The following is a 14,806-nucleotide window of genomic DNA, read 5'->3' on the forward strand; positions in this document are numbered from 1 at the left end:
GCTCAGATCTGGCCACAAAGATCTAAATTAAAGGTCATGGAGTCAAATATCTTGTTCCCATAAATCCCAAAAGAATTTTGAAATGTATGTTCCTGGTGCACATTTGAAAACATCATATCTATAGTTTTCGTGTGATAACTTACAATAGCATCAGTTTAAATAGATTCAGAAGCTGGATACAATCTGTATCTCCGCAGGTTCTGCATCTGCAGTCAACCAGCTGTGGTTTGAAAATATTAGGAAAAAAATTGCATGTGTACTGTACACGTATAGACAATATTAATTAATTAATTAATTTTTTTGCAGTATTAGGGATTGAACATAGAACCTTGTGCCAGCTAGGTATGCAAACTTCAACCCTTGACCTTCAAAAAACCTTCAAAAGATACTCAGTCTTTCTGGAATCAGGAAATAAGAATTTGAATTATTATAATACCATTTTACACTCTATAGGTATGAGGAAGGGAGGAAGGAAGGAAGGAAGGGAGGGAGGGAGGGAGGGAGGGAAAAGAAAAGAATTAAGAAAAGACTGGAGTAATTAACTCCAAAGAATTAACTCCAAGTCATCTATTTTGAAAAGGAATTTGTCATTATTCAGTAAAGAAAGATAGGGATGTCCAGGAATTCTTGAGACATGTAAGTCCTATAAAAACTGGTGTTTGTGTTCTGTGTTTTCATAGCATCAATGTTTTGAGTAAAAAAGTGAAAATTAGAATATAGTGCAATGCAAATGAGCTAAAAGAGCACTGCACACTTGTAATCCCAGCTATGCAGGAAGCTGAGGCAGGAATACCACAAGTTCCAGGTCAGCATGGGAAACTGAGAGACACCCACCAAAAACCAAAATAAAATAAAATAAAATAAAAAAGGTGAAATCTTGCAAACCAAAATTTAAAAAAAAATGCCCAAATTTGAGTTAACACTCTTGCATAATTCACAGTCTTGTGCTGAGAAAAAGAATGCTTGTCAGTTGTATAATAAAACTTAATAGGATTAAGATGTGTTCTGGGGCTGAGGATGTGGCTCAAGTGGTAGTGTGCTTGCCTGGCATGCGCGGGGCGCTGGGTTCTATCCTCAGCACCACATGAAATAAAGATGTTGTACCCGCCGAAAACCTTAAAAAAAAACAAAAAACAAAAAAACCTCTTTTCTCTCTCTTAAAAAGAATTGTTACCTCGGCCAGCCAAACTCAGAATAAAAGCTGTGGTAGAGCCCTTGCCTAGCACGTGTGTGGCAGGCACTGGTTTGATTCTCAGCATCATAAATAAAATGAAGGTTCATTGACAACTAAAAACTTGAAAGAAGTGTGTAAACCTGATTTACCCAACTCATATAAGAATTTTTTTAAACTTGCTTTGTATTTTTTAAAGCTTGCACCTCAGTGTTTATCTAAGTGCGAACTAATACACCACTTTCAAAAGTCCCAACAAACTTACAGAAACTGACCAATCGTGTAATAGAAACACATTAGTCACTAATCCTTTTTTTGAACAACTATATATAGCCTTGCTGAAAAACAAGGCCTCAAAAAATTGGTTTCAGACTCAGAATTGTTCCTCTCCACGGAAATCTTTAGTAAAAGGCGAAAGATTTATACGATCTGAAGAGAAACCAGAGTATACTTCTGCCCGCTCGTAGTCCCTGCCTGGAGTAACTGCAATGCCTAGTACACTGATGGTGGTTATTTATCTAATGCATTACTACCTGCAGAAGTTTACCTGATAAATTTTGTAAATACTAGCTCATATTCTTAGAAACTAGCATAATGAATAAATTTGTTTTCATGAAAACACTTGCACTATTTGCAGTGTCTTATGGGTATGCAAATGAACCTGAATAATTACCCTTGATACTCCGGAATATCTTAGTTCTGTGGAGCCACCTAGGAGGCGAGCATTTGCTCCCAGGTTTAAACGAAGTGCTGGTTATCAGAGAGGTTCTAATTTAGTGTATTCATACACTGGGATTTTGAGTTTGATTTCTTTTAAATAAAGTAGTTTTCTTACAGTTCGGACCGGGAGGGTTGGTAAAGGGCAAAGGAATGTGTGATACAAATTCTGCATAGTGGCCAGACACAGTTGCAATGAGGGGAATATTCCTAGGGGAATGAGGAGTGCTTCCACTTAGAGGTTATCAAAGTTCTTGGCAATATTCTTTTCCTTGAATTCGGAGGGCGTATTAGAGTTTTATTGTATTATTTTTCTTTGAACTATGATTATGTTATTTGTGTGTAAAATATACTTAAATTTTTAAAAGACATTTTTTTTTTTTTTTGTACAAGGGATTGAACCCAGGGGCATTTAACTATTGAGCCACATCCCCAGACCTTTTTGCATTTTATTTAGAGATAGGGTCTCAAAAGTTGCTTAGGGCCTCCCCAAGATGCTGAGGATTACAGGTGAGCGCCACTGAGCCCCGCCAAAAGTTTTTTGTTGTTGTTGTTTTGTTTTGTTTTTAATATTTTTTGAGTTGTAGATGGACACAATATCTTTTTTTTTTTTTAACTGTCGATGGACCTTTATTTTATTTATTTATTATGTGGTGCTGAAGATGGAACCCAGTGCTTCACACATGCCAGGCAAGTGCTTAGCCCCCCCCCCCCCACTTTTTTTTTTTTTTTTTTAACACTGGTGTTATGGGAAGCTTCCTCTGTAAAAATAATTAATTATAAAGGGAGGGGCGGTTTCCTGAAAACAACATGGCCCCTCAAAGTTTGGTGATTATATCTTTGGGAAGTGTTTCTTTACCCTTGGCTTTTAAAGGGAAATTCACCTTCTGCTCCATTGGGCCTCGTTGGCAGTCAACCAAGAAAGGAATGAGTAAGAAATAAGGTGAGCCATGCCAGACTATGGAGGAAGTTGTGGTGCTTCAGGGTCTTCTGGATCCAGAGTCTGATCCCTGCACTTCAGTGGCCACACTTCCTTTTACATGTGGCCACAGAAGTACTTAAGACTTCTTTTTTTGGGGGGGGAACTGGGAATTGAACCCAAGGGTGCACTATCACTGAGCTACATCACCAGCCCCTTTTATTTTTTATTTTGAGAGAGGGTCTCATTAAATTGCTTAGTGCCTCACTAAGTTACTGAGGTTGGCCTTGAACTTGTGCTTCTGTCTTTGCCTCCCAAGCCTCTGGGATTACAGCCATGTGTCACTGGACCCCAATGACTTAATTTTTTTGTGATATGCATATCATATATTCATGAACATTGTAAATATTCCCCCTTATGCTGGGCACGCTGGGCATAGTGGCACAGGCCTGTAATCCCAGTAACTCAGGAGGATGAGACAGAAGGTTTGAGGCCAGCCTCAGCAATTTAGTGAGGATCTAAGTAACTTAGTGAGACCCTGTCTCAAAAAATAAAAAGATCTAGGAATGTGGCTTAGTGGTTAAGAATCCGTGGGTTCAATCCCGGTACCAAAAATTATATGTACATTATATATATATATATATGTGTGTGTGTGTATAATATACATATTAATATATAAAATATATGTATTGCTCCCTTATTGAGATCTATTTTTGTATCTTTCAATATAGTTTTACAATTTTACCATGAAGTTTTTTGTTAGATGTATCTTCCTTTTAATACCTTGTAGTTTTTGTAGCTAGTATAGATTATTTTTAAAATATATTTTTTGTAGCTATAGATGGATACAATACCTTTATTTTATTTATTTATCTTTATGTGGTGCTAAGGACTGAACCCAGGGCCTCTACACTGAGTTACAACTCCAGCCCCAGTATAGATTTTTATTTAATTAAAAATTTTAGTTTTTGGTATTAAGGATTGAACCCAGGGTCATTTTACCACTGAACTACATCCCTAGTCCTTTTTATTTATTTGTTTGTTTATTTGTTTGTTTATTTATTTATTTATTTATTTTTGGTACCAGGGATTGAATCCAGGGGTGCTTAACCACTGAGCCACATTCCCAGCTCCCTTTTTTTAAAAAATACATTTTTTTTTTTTTTTAGAGAGAGAATTTCAATATTTATTTTTCAGTTTTCGGCGGACACAACATCTTTGTATGTGGTGCTGAGGATCCAACCCGGCCACACGCATGCCAGGTGCCAGGTAAGCCCTCTACCGCTTGAGCCACATCCCCAGCGCCCCGCCCCCGCTTTTTTTTTTTTTTAAGTTGTAGATGGACAGCATGCCTTTATTTGTTTAGTTTTTTAATGTGGTGCTAAGGATGGAACCCAGTGCCTCACACATACCAGGGAAGCGCTCTGCCACTGAGCTACAGCTCCAGACCCCCCCAGACCTCCCCTTTTTTTTAAGAGAGAGAGAGAGAGAGAGAGAATTTTTTAATATTTATTTTTCAGTTTTTGGTGGACACAACATCTTTATTTTATTTTATATGGTGCTGAGGATCGAACCCAGTGCCCCATGCCAGACGAGCACGTTACCACATCCCCAGCCCCCCCAGCCCTTTTTTGTACTTTTATCAGAAACAGGGTCTTGTTGAGTTGCTTAGGGCCTGCTAAGTTGATGAGGCTGGCTTTGAACCCAGGATTCTTCTGCCTCAGTCTCCCAAGCTGTTGGGATCATAGGCATGCGCCACTGTTTTCAACTAGTATAGATTTTTAAGTATAATTTTATAATTACCTATTGCTCACATATAGTAATGCAGTTGAGTTTGTTTAAAATTGCTCTTAACCCCTCAGTTTCAATAAATGCTAATTTTTTATTTTTTGTTTTTTTCCTTTGTGCTGCTGAGGATCAAGTTATGCTAAGCAAGCACTCCTCCACTAAGCTACATCCTTAACCCTGGTAGATTTTCTTGGATGGTCTGTGCAGAGAAAGCCTTTCATCAAAGTGACAACAAGTCTTACTGTTTTTTAATTTTTATTTTATTTTTTGTACCAAGTATTGAATCCAGGGGTGCTTTACTACTGCTTTATTCTGTTTTTAGTTTTGAGACAGGGTCTCACTAAGTTGCTTAGGGCCTCACTGAGTTACCAAGGCTGGCCTGAATTTGAAATCTTCCTGCCTCAGCCTCCTGAGTCACTGGGATTACAGGTGTGTACCACCATATCTGCCTCTCATTTTTTTTTAAGAGTTGATGTTTTTAAACATGTATTTTTTGTGGTTGTAGATGTATAGCATACTTTTATTTTATTTGTGTATTTTTATGTGGTGCTGAGGATCAAAACCAGTTCCTCACACATGCTAAGCAAGCACTCTACCACTCAGCCACAACTCCAGACCTCTTATTCTTTTTATCATTCATTTTTCTTGTTTTCTTTAATTGGTTGAAAACTCTGGCAGACAGAGACATTGAAATGAGTGATGATAGTGGGCATTTTTTTTTCTTTTTTGATGACTTTTATGATCACAATTAAGTGCCAAGTTTGGGGTAGATGGGTTAAACTTCAGGGACAAGCAGTCTGTGCAGTTGCATAGGGTCTTAAGCTTAGAAGGTCCCAATTGTGCTGTTGCCTTAATGAATGTTTTTTTGTGTGTATGTGTGTGTGTGGTTGTAGATGGACAGAATGCCTTTATTTTATTTGTTTATTATTATGTGGTGCTAAGGATTGAATCCAGTGCCTCACACATGCTAGGCAAGTGCTCTGCCACTGAGCTATAGTCCCAGCCCACCTTAATGGAATTCTTAATAAATTTTGAAAAGAGCACTACATTTTCATCTTTCCCTGGGCCTTGAAATGTTTCTGGTAAGAATTCTTTCCTTTCTCCTTCCTTCCTTCCTTCCTTCCTTCCTTCCTTCCTTCCTTCCTTCCTTCCTTCCTATCTTCCTTCCTTCCTTTCTTCCTTTTTTATGGTAATGGGACTTAAACTCAGGACCCCATCCATGTATGCTAGACTAGCACTTTACCACCGAACCACATCCCCAATCCTTTTTATTTAATTTAGAGACAGTCTTGCTAAATTGCCCAGGCTAGCCTCAAACTTTCAATCCTCCTGCCTCAGTTTCCCTAGTAGGAGAGAATTACAGGTGAGTGCCATCATACCTGGGGAACTTTTTTGTTTCTTCATGGTGCTTGGAATTGAACCTGAGGACTTGTGTATGATAGGCAAGGGCTCTATCACTGAACTACATCCCCAGCCCTAATAATGTATTTTTTTTCAGTAGACTTCATTTTTCAGAAATTTTTTTTTAATTATAGAAAAATTGTGAAGATAGTTCAGTGTTCTCATGCATTTCACACCCAGTTGCCTTTTTTTTTTTTGGTAGATGAACATATAAATGTATTTATTTTTTTATGTGGCGCTGACGATCAAACCCAGTGGCTCACATATGCTAGGTAAGCGCTCTGTCACTGAACTATAGCCCCAGCCCTGTTGCCCTTGTTTTTAGCAGCTTGTTACTATGGTATATTTATTACAAAATCAGTCACTCTGCCTCTTCTGCCCTCCCAATTCAGTAAGACAGAAACTCCACTCCAGATGATTAAGCTAACAGTCTCCCCAGCCCACCCGCTCAGCTTTCTTTGGTTGTCAGGACAACCACGTTTTTCTTTTTTTTAATATTTTTTATTTTTTTGTTTTCGCCGGACACAACATCTTTGTTTGTATGTGGTGCTGAGGATCGAACCCAGGCCGCACGCATGCCAGGCGAGCACGCTACCGCATGAGCCACCTCCCCAGAACCACATTTTTCATTTTGCCCCCAGCAACCTGTTGCTGAGGCTAACTTCTGAGCCAGTGTAGCTGGGTGGTGGGGACTCCCTTCTTCTGTCCAACTCCAACCTATAGGAAACAGGCTCTACCTTGGACATTACTACTGAGAATACTGGGCACCGCGTTATATTTGCTCCAGCTGGCTAGATAAGCTTCTAGGGTAGGAGAAGCCAATCAAAAGGACCTTGGGCTGCTGCCATTGAAAGGGGCACATTGCTCACAGGGGAGTGTCCCAGAGAGAGATTTATTATCGTCGATGTCAAGTCGGTGGCAGTGACTTAGGACAAAGCAGCCCGCTGGTGAAAGAAACATCAATCAGGCCCCAACGGAAACGCCTGTCAATCAACAGGATCTTCTGGCCAATCCTGAATTTCAGCCAGTTCCCCCAACCAACTCCAGCGGGACAAGGAACTCTAAAAACACCTTTTCCTGTTCCAAGTCCTTCCCTTCCTGCTATAAGCCTCATAAAAGTCCAGTCTGATAGAGCCCCCATGCGGTTTCTCCTCAGACCCTTCTCCTGTCCACTCTGTGGGTCTGATGAATTCTACCTGCCAGTGAGTCTCAATAAAGCCTCTTTCAGCGGCCTTTTAAAATCTGCCTCCTTTGGGAGCTGCCTGTTGCCTGATCTCACAGTCTCCATCCCCAACTTCAGAGCCCTGGCTCAGGTTTTTACCTGTGGTGGGGGCACAAGGAGAAGTTTAAAGAACTGACCTTATTTGCAATAGAGCATGAAGGAACCTCTGGTAAACTGTCAGTTGGATTGGTGATGTGGCTCAGTGCTAGAGTGTTTGCCTAGCTGGTTGGAGACTCTGGGTTCAATCCCCAGCACTAAAAAACAAAACAAAACAAAACAACAACAACAACAACAAAAGACAACAAAACAGTGAGAGAGAGAAAAGAAAAAGAAAACAGTGGTTATAGTGAAGAACAACTGGGAAGGGACTGCGGTTGTGGCTCAGTGGTAAGACGCTTGCTTAGCACATGTAAAGCACTGGTTTCCATCCTCAACACCACATAAAAATAATTAAATAAAGGTATTGTGTCCATCTACAACCAAAAAACATATTAAAAAAGAAAGAAAGAACAACTGGGAAGAGACTGGTAGACCCATTGGTCTTGTGGACTAAACAATAGGCTAGCTGGTTGGCCAGCTAGAAGGAGCCAACCTGGAGTCAAACAAACCTTAAACACTGACCTAGGGAACTATTCTTTCAGAGGAGCCCAAACGTGATTGGTTTGGTTTGTGCAGCACTTAGTACTCCAGGGCTTTGTTGAAAATATCAGAGCAAACACATAGTAATCAGTGGTCTTAACAGCCAGATGTGCTTATGTAAAGACAAAGAAAGCTCTACAGATACCACGTGCAATGGTCTCATGGCTGAATCCCAGGAATAGCAACCTTAGAGGCCTAACACTGAAGGGTGAGAGAGACTCCACTGAAATAGTGCAGTCACTAAACAAATAAGCAAATAGCAACAAGACACAGTCTTGGGGGGGAAGGGACTGGTAACAATATATTATCTAAAATGTCTTGCCTTCAACAGCAACAAAAATTATGAGACATACAAAGAAAGAGGAAAGTATGACTCATACACTGAACACAAATCAGGCAACAGACACTGCCTGTGAATGAACACATGTCAGATCTAACAGGCAATGCCTTCAAAGTAGCCTTTATAGATAAGTTCAAGGAACTAAAGGAAACTATGATTAAAGGAGAAAAGGATGGTAAGAAGACAGTGTCATATCAAATAAAAGAATGTCAATAAACAGATGTTGGGAGCAGCCACATAGGAGCTGAGCACCCTCTAGCTTTGAGCAATGGAAATGTGGAGACTGGCTTCCCTGACCCAAAGCAGGTGGATCCCCATCTCTGCTCAGTAGAGGAGCAAAGCTTTGGGAGTGGGCATTACTTAATGGAGTGGGTTGCCTTCCTGTACCTTTGTAATACTACCCCTGACCTTTTTTGGAAAGAACATTCCATAGAACCTCCTTCTGTGTGTCCTCCCCTCCTATATAAGAATAAAGAATTCAGGTGGCTCTTTCTTGCCTGCTTTGTCCTCCTTGTGGGAGCTGTGGCCGAGGCGCAGAAACTGAACCCAAAGAAAAAGGTATTTTCTGTGTCTGCGTGTTTATTTAGTTAGCCCAAATTTACCTGGAGTGACCCTGACAGATTTAGTCGCATGACCCAGCAAGCAGACAAAATTCTTATTATTGAGTGTGTGTGTGTGTGTGTGTGTGTGTGTGTGTGTGTGTGTTGCTGGGGATTGAACACATGACTTGCTACCACTGAGATATACTTCAGCCCATTTAACCTTTTTTTAGGATCTCACTAAGTTGCCCAGGCTGGCTTCCAACTTGCTATCTTCCTGCCTCAGTCTCCCAAACAGCTAGGGTTACAGGTGTATGCCACAATGTCCTGCTGGTTCTTTTTTTTAAAAAATGAATTTCAAAGCTGGGTGCAGTGGCACATGCCTGTAATCCCAGCTACTCAGGAGACTGAGGCAGGAGGATGGCAAATTGGAAGCTTGTCTGCTCAACTTGGCAAGACACTATCTAGAACAACAACAGGCACAGTGGTGCATGCCTGCAATCCCAGCAGCTCCAGAGGGTGAGGCATCACAAGTTCAAAGCCAGCCTCAGCAATTTAGCGAGGCCCCAAGCAATTTAGCAACACCCTATATCAAAATAAAAATAAAAAGGGCTGGAGGTGGCTCATTGGTTAAACCCCCCTGGGTTCAATCTCTGGTACCAAAAATAAATAAATAAATTTATATTATTATATGTTATATATTATAATATAATATATAATATATAACACATGATATAATATATAATTATGTATAATGATATATTATATATAATATATATATATATATATATATGGAATTGGGGATAGAGCTCTGCTGAGGGTCATTACCAAGTAGGAATGACGCATCGAAATCCTTGCCAGCGTACCCCATGTTAAATGGACTTGCCTTGGAAATTTGCTGCGACCTTGCTTGTGTGTTTGAGAAAGGTGACCCTGCTCAATCACCAGGGTGGATCCAGGATTAGGGTGTATCTTGCAGGAAGTATCCCCATCCTTGGGTTTAGGGCGTGACAATAGGAGTTTTAGGGAAGTTGGAGGTTGAAGATTATTCCTGCTGGGAGTAGGGCATGCCTGCTGCCTGAGTTCCCACTGAGTTCTCGTGGAGAGAAAGTATTTAGGACTTGAATTGTGCGGGAGATGGGGATTGCCCCTGGACCTGTGTGGAGGCGGTGTGAGAGCAGGAATAAAGAATTGCTGTTTGAACCTACAAAGGTGTGTGGTGGCTCTTGATTCTGGTGCCAAGCCAAGACCTTGGCATTTGGCATGCTCAGTGGTAGAGTGCCCGTGGAGATTCAACCCCCAGTACCACTAAGTAAATAAATAGATAAATAAATAAAAAATTTAAAAGAACCAAATGATAGTGATGGAGTTGAAATTACAATAATTGAAATGAAAAACTGGCTAGAAGGTCTGAATAGTACATATTCATTAGCATAAGAATTAGCAAATATGCAGATAAATTGATAGAGATTATTATTATTATTTGCAGTACTGGGGATTGATATATGCCAGGCAAGTGGTCTACCTCTGAGCTACATTCCCAGCCCTTTTTGGAATATTATTTTGAAGACTGGGAATGTAGCTCAGTGGTAGAGCCCTTGTTTAGCATGTGTAAGGCTGAGTCTGATCCCCAGCACCACAAATAAAGAAAAAAGAAAAAATAATTGTACTTTTTGGAGACAGTTTTTTTTTTTTTTTTTTTTTTTTTTTTTTTTTTTTTTTAAAGAGAGAGTGAGAGAGGAGAGAGAGAGGGAGAGAGAATTTTTAATATTTATTTTTTAGCTCTCAGCAGACACAACATCTTTGTTGGTATGTGGTGCTGAGGATCGAACCCGGGCCGCACGCATGCCAGGCGAGCGCGCTACTGCTTGAGCCACATCCCCAGCCCCCTTTGGAGACAGTCTTGCTAGTTGCCCGAGCTGGTCTCAAATTTACAATTCTCGTGCCTCAGACTCCAGAGTAGCTGGGATTATAGATGTGAACTGCCAGTCCTGGCAGATTGATAGAGATTGTGTAATCCAAAAATCAAAAAGAAAACAAGAAAAATCAACAGAACCTCAAAAACATGTGGGACACCATTAAGTATACCAATATATGTGTAATGGGAGTACCAGAAAGAGGGAGAAAAGGGAACAGAAAAAAAATCTTAGAAGAAAAAAATATTTGCAAAAATCTAAAATTTAACAAAAAATAATCATCTATACGTCCAAGAAGCCCGATGAACTCCAAGTAGAATAAATGCAAAGAGAGTCACAGACAGACACATTATGATAAAAATTCTGAAAGCCAGGCCAGGATTGTGGTGCATGACTGTAATCTCAGTGTTTTGGGAGGCTGAGGCAGGAGGAGGATTGCAAATTCAAAGCAAGCCAGAGTAATTTAGCCAGGTTCTAAACAACTTAGTGAGACACTGTTTCAAAAAAAAAAAAAAAAAAAAAGGTGAGGGAGCTGGGATGTGGCTCAGTGATTAAGTGCCCCTGGGTTCAATCCCTGGTATAAAAAAAAAAAAAAAAAAAGCAGCCAGATGAAATTGACAGCAGAAATAATGAAGGCCAGAGGGTGGTGGCATCACATACCAGCAGTACTCAAAGAACCCCCCACCCCCCAAGAAAAAAATCCTGCCAACCAGAATTGTATATTCAGCAGATCTCTTTTTCAGAAATGAAGAGAATTTTCAGATCAACAAAACCAAGAGCCTGTAAACAAGAAATACTAAAATGGCTGGGGGTGGAGATCAATGGTATACCATTTTAGTATTTCTTGTTTGGTAGTGAAGAAGTGTTTACAAGTGAAGAAGTGGAATGATAGAGTTCTCATGTCTTCTGCCCAGCAGCTCCAGTAACTTTAGAGTTCCTGTGTTCCATGAGACCTCCAGGACTTTTGGGCACTAGTTGCCCTATTTGAGGTCATAATGTTACTATTAGGATGGCCAGTCAAAGTCCAGGTGCCTAGTATTTGAGAATCCCTGGGTTCAATCCCCAGCAAAAGAAAAAATAAAGAAGAAATAGCAAGGAAGTTCATCAGGTTAAAAGCAAAAGCAAGTGACCTCAGATGGTAGTCTGAGTCTACTTTAAAAAAAAAAATAGCATCAGTAAAGGTAATTATATAAATTGTATGTCAATATTAACTTACATTTGTTCTCCTTCCTCTTTTCCTCTTTTGCAATGAAGGGCATCAAACTCAGGGTCTGGCTCATGTTAGGCAAACACTCTACCATTGAGCTACACCCCCAGCTTCCTCCTTTCTTCTTTTAACTGATTTAAAAACCAATTGTATAAAATAACAAGTAGGGGCTCAAGATGTAATTGAGTAGTAGTGTGAATGCTTAGCATGAACAACACCCTGTGTAGTACAACATTCAACACTAAAAATAGCAAACGAGATGGTCATGTTGGTGCACGCCTTAATCCTAGTGACTCTGAGGCAGGAGGATCATGAGTTCAAAGCCAGCCTCAGCATCTTAATGAAGCCCTAAGCAACTCAGCAGGTAGACCCTGTCTCTAAATAAAATAGGGTCAGGGATGTGGCTTAGCGGTTAAGTGCCCTTGAATTCAACCCTAGTATACCCCCCAAAATAAATAGGATTAATATAACAAAATGGTAAATATATACTTGCTCTTCTTCAGTTTCATTAAAAGAAATAAAATTATATGAAGTAATAATGTGTTGTTGGATTGGTAACATTTATGGACATAATCTGTATAACAATAGTGCTACAAAGTGGGGAAAGTAGGGGCTGGGGTTGTAGCTCAGCAGTAGAGCGCTTGCCTTGCACATGTGGGCACCACATGAAAGTCAATAAAGATATTGTGTCCATATCAAAAAAGATCTTTTTTTTTGGAGGGGGTACCGGGATTGAACTCAGGGGCACTTGACCACTGAGCCACATCCCTAGCCTTATTTTGTATTTTAGTAAAGACAGAATTTCACTGAGTTGCTTAGAACTTGCTAAATTGCTGAGGCTGGCTTTGAACTCAAAATCCTCCTGCCTCTACTTCTTAAGCCACTGGAATTATAGGTGTGCTCCACGGCACCAGGTTTGAAAAAAGGGTGGGGAGGAACAGGGTACAGTGGCACACACCTGTAATCCCAGAGACTCAGGAGGCTGAGGCAAGAGGATTGAAAGTTCAAGGCCAGCCTCAACTATTCATTGAGAATTTCAGCAACTAAGTGAGACCCTTTCTATTAAGAAAAAAAAAAAAGAACTATATATAGCTCAGCAGTATAAGAACCCCAGGGGTTAATCATCAGTACAAAAAATAAAAAAATAAAGAAGAGGGGGGAGGGAATAGAGTGCTATAGGACTGGAATTAAATTAGTATAAATCTGAAGCTGACTCTGATAACATGTATATGGTAAGCTCTAATGCAATTACCAAGAAAATAATATTTTTAAAATTTAGGGCTAGTAGCATAGCCCAGTGGAAGAGCATTTGCCCAGCATGCATGGATTCCTAATGACACACACACACACACACACACACACATAAACCCAGAGTGAAATACAACTAGATATGCTAGGTTGCTCTCTAGATCTCCTCAGAGGCCCTTCCACATCCTCTGGGACATGGTATTGTCACTTGATTCTCATTTCAAGTGTGAGAAAATCTATTCAGAAAAACAAATTTCATTTATTCATGTAACCAACAATACTTGAGGTCAAGGAGGTAATAAGTGTTTTTGTCTTATGTTTACAAGTGAAGAAGTGGAATGATAGAGTTCTTCTGCCCAGCAGCTCCAGTAACCTTAGAGTTCCTGGGTTCCATGAGACCTCCAGGACTTTTGGGCACTAGTTGCCCTATTTGAGGTCATAATGTTACTATTAGGATGGCCAGTCAAAGTCCAGGTCCTTGGTGTTCCGTACAAAGAATTGAGCAAGACATACAAGTAACAGGCAAAGTACAGATTTATTGAAGGCAAAGGTGAAAGTAACCCTCTGCAAGGTTGAGGGGAGTGGGCTGAGGAAGAGAGAGCGTCTAGCCGTGCTCTGGAAATTAGTATTTTATATGCTGAGCTTTGAAGCAGTAGCTTCCCTAAACGGACCTGATTGAGGACCTTAACCCATTTTTTTCCCACCGGTGATCTTATGATACCTGATTAGAATATTTTCCAATCCGTCTCTCCATTAGTTACTTCAGAAAACCTAATTAGAATACTGCCCATTTTACCCCCATTGGTCATTTTAAAATTCTGAACTTGTGGTGGGAGTTGTCATGGTGATAAGTGCTCAGTGGCAGGAATTGTCACGGTAATGGGACTTATCCTAAACAGGAACACAATTGGTCTGTCTTGTCCTCAGCGAATGCTTCTTACACTCTGCCTCCGCCATCTTGGTATCCCTGAGCTCCCACCTAACAATAAGACTCTCAGACACCTTTTGGTAGTTCTCAACAGTCCAGGCCTCACAACAACCAGAGATTGTTATGTTCGAATTCGGGACCCCCAAATGACCACCAGAGACCAAGATCGATGTAAGCAGCAAAGAGGTGTTTATTGAGAGCTAGTTCGGTCCTCCTCGCACACACAACAACTGATGACGCTGAGAGGCCCCGAACCCAGGGTTTGCAGCAGTTTTATACATTCTTTGGAGAAGGCAGGGACCCCCACATACATCATAGCATCTCTTAGCAAATCATCACATACTGCGGGAAAATCAAATAACAACTCTAAAACATGATTAGCACATTCACTGGTGGGAACAAGTTGGGTAGGGCTGATTGGTTACTAAAGAGGGGGATTCATTTGAACTGATTGGTTTAAGCCAAGAGGGGTGTTCTTGCTGAACTACATGGTTTCCCATCACCATAAACTACTGGGAGGGTCATCTGGCATCCCAGGTATTTCCCTGTCTCATGCTGATTGGTGGCTACTAGGGGGTTGCTATGGGTCCCCACTTAGCCTGACTGAGTCAGAGACACCTGGTGCAGCAGATCTCTCTTGTTATTTGTAGATAAACAACTTAGCAGGGTGGGAATGTGCCTAGGGGTGCTCTGTGGGTCTTTCCAAGGACGAAGGTTATGTCCCTTCCTTGGACAGCCTTTGCTCTGAGGTAGAGGCTGGTTTTTCAAGCA

The 14,806-nt window shown here is 40.6% G+C and overlaps 1 non-coding gene across 1 annotated transcript; it reads right to left on the bottom strand.

Moving 5' to 3' along the window:
* Positions 1–1,502: 1,502 nt before the first annotated feature.
* LOC120887124 (U5 spliceosomal RNA) lies at positions 1,503–1,620 on the bottom strand. The gene has a single exon (XR_005730271.2). It is a non-coding gene; the product is annotated as a U5 spliceosomal RNA (small nuclear RNA).
* Between the last annotated feature and the right edge of the window lie 13,186 nt (positions 1,621–14,806).

This window comes from Ictidomys tridecemlineatus, chromosome 5 (genome assembly GCF_052094955.1).
Source record: "Ictidomys tridecemlineatus isolate mIctTri1 chromosome 5, mIctTri1.hap1, whole genome shotgun sequence".
NCBI classification, from domain to species: Eukaryota; Metazoa; Chordata; class Mammalia; order Rodentia; family Sciuridae; genus Ictidomys; species Ictidomys tridecemlineatus.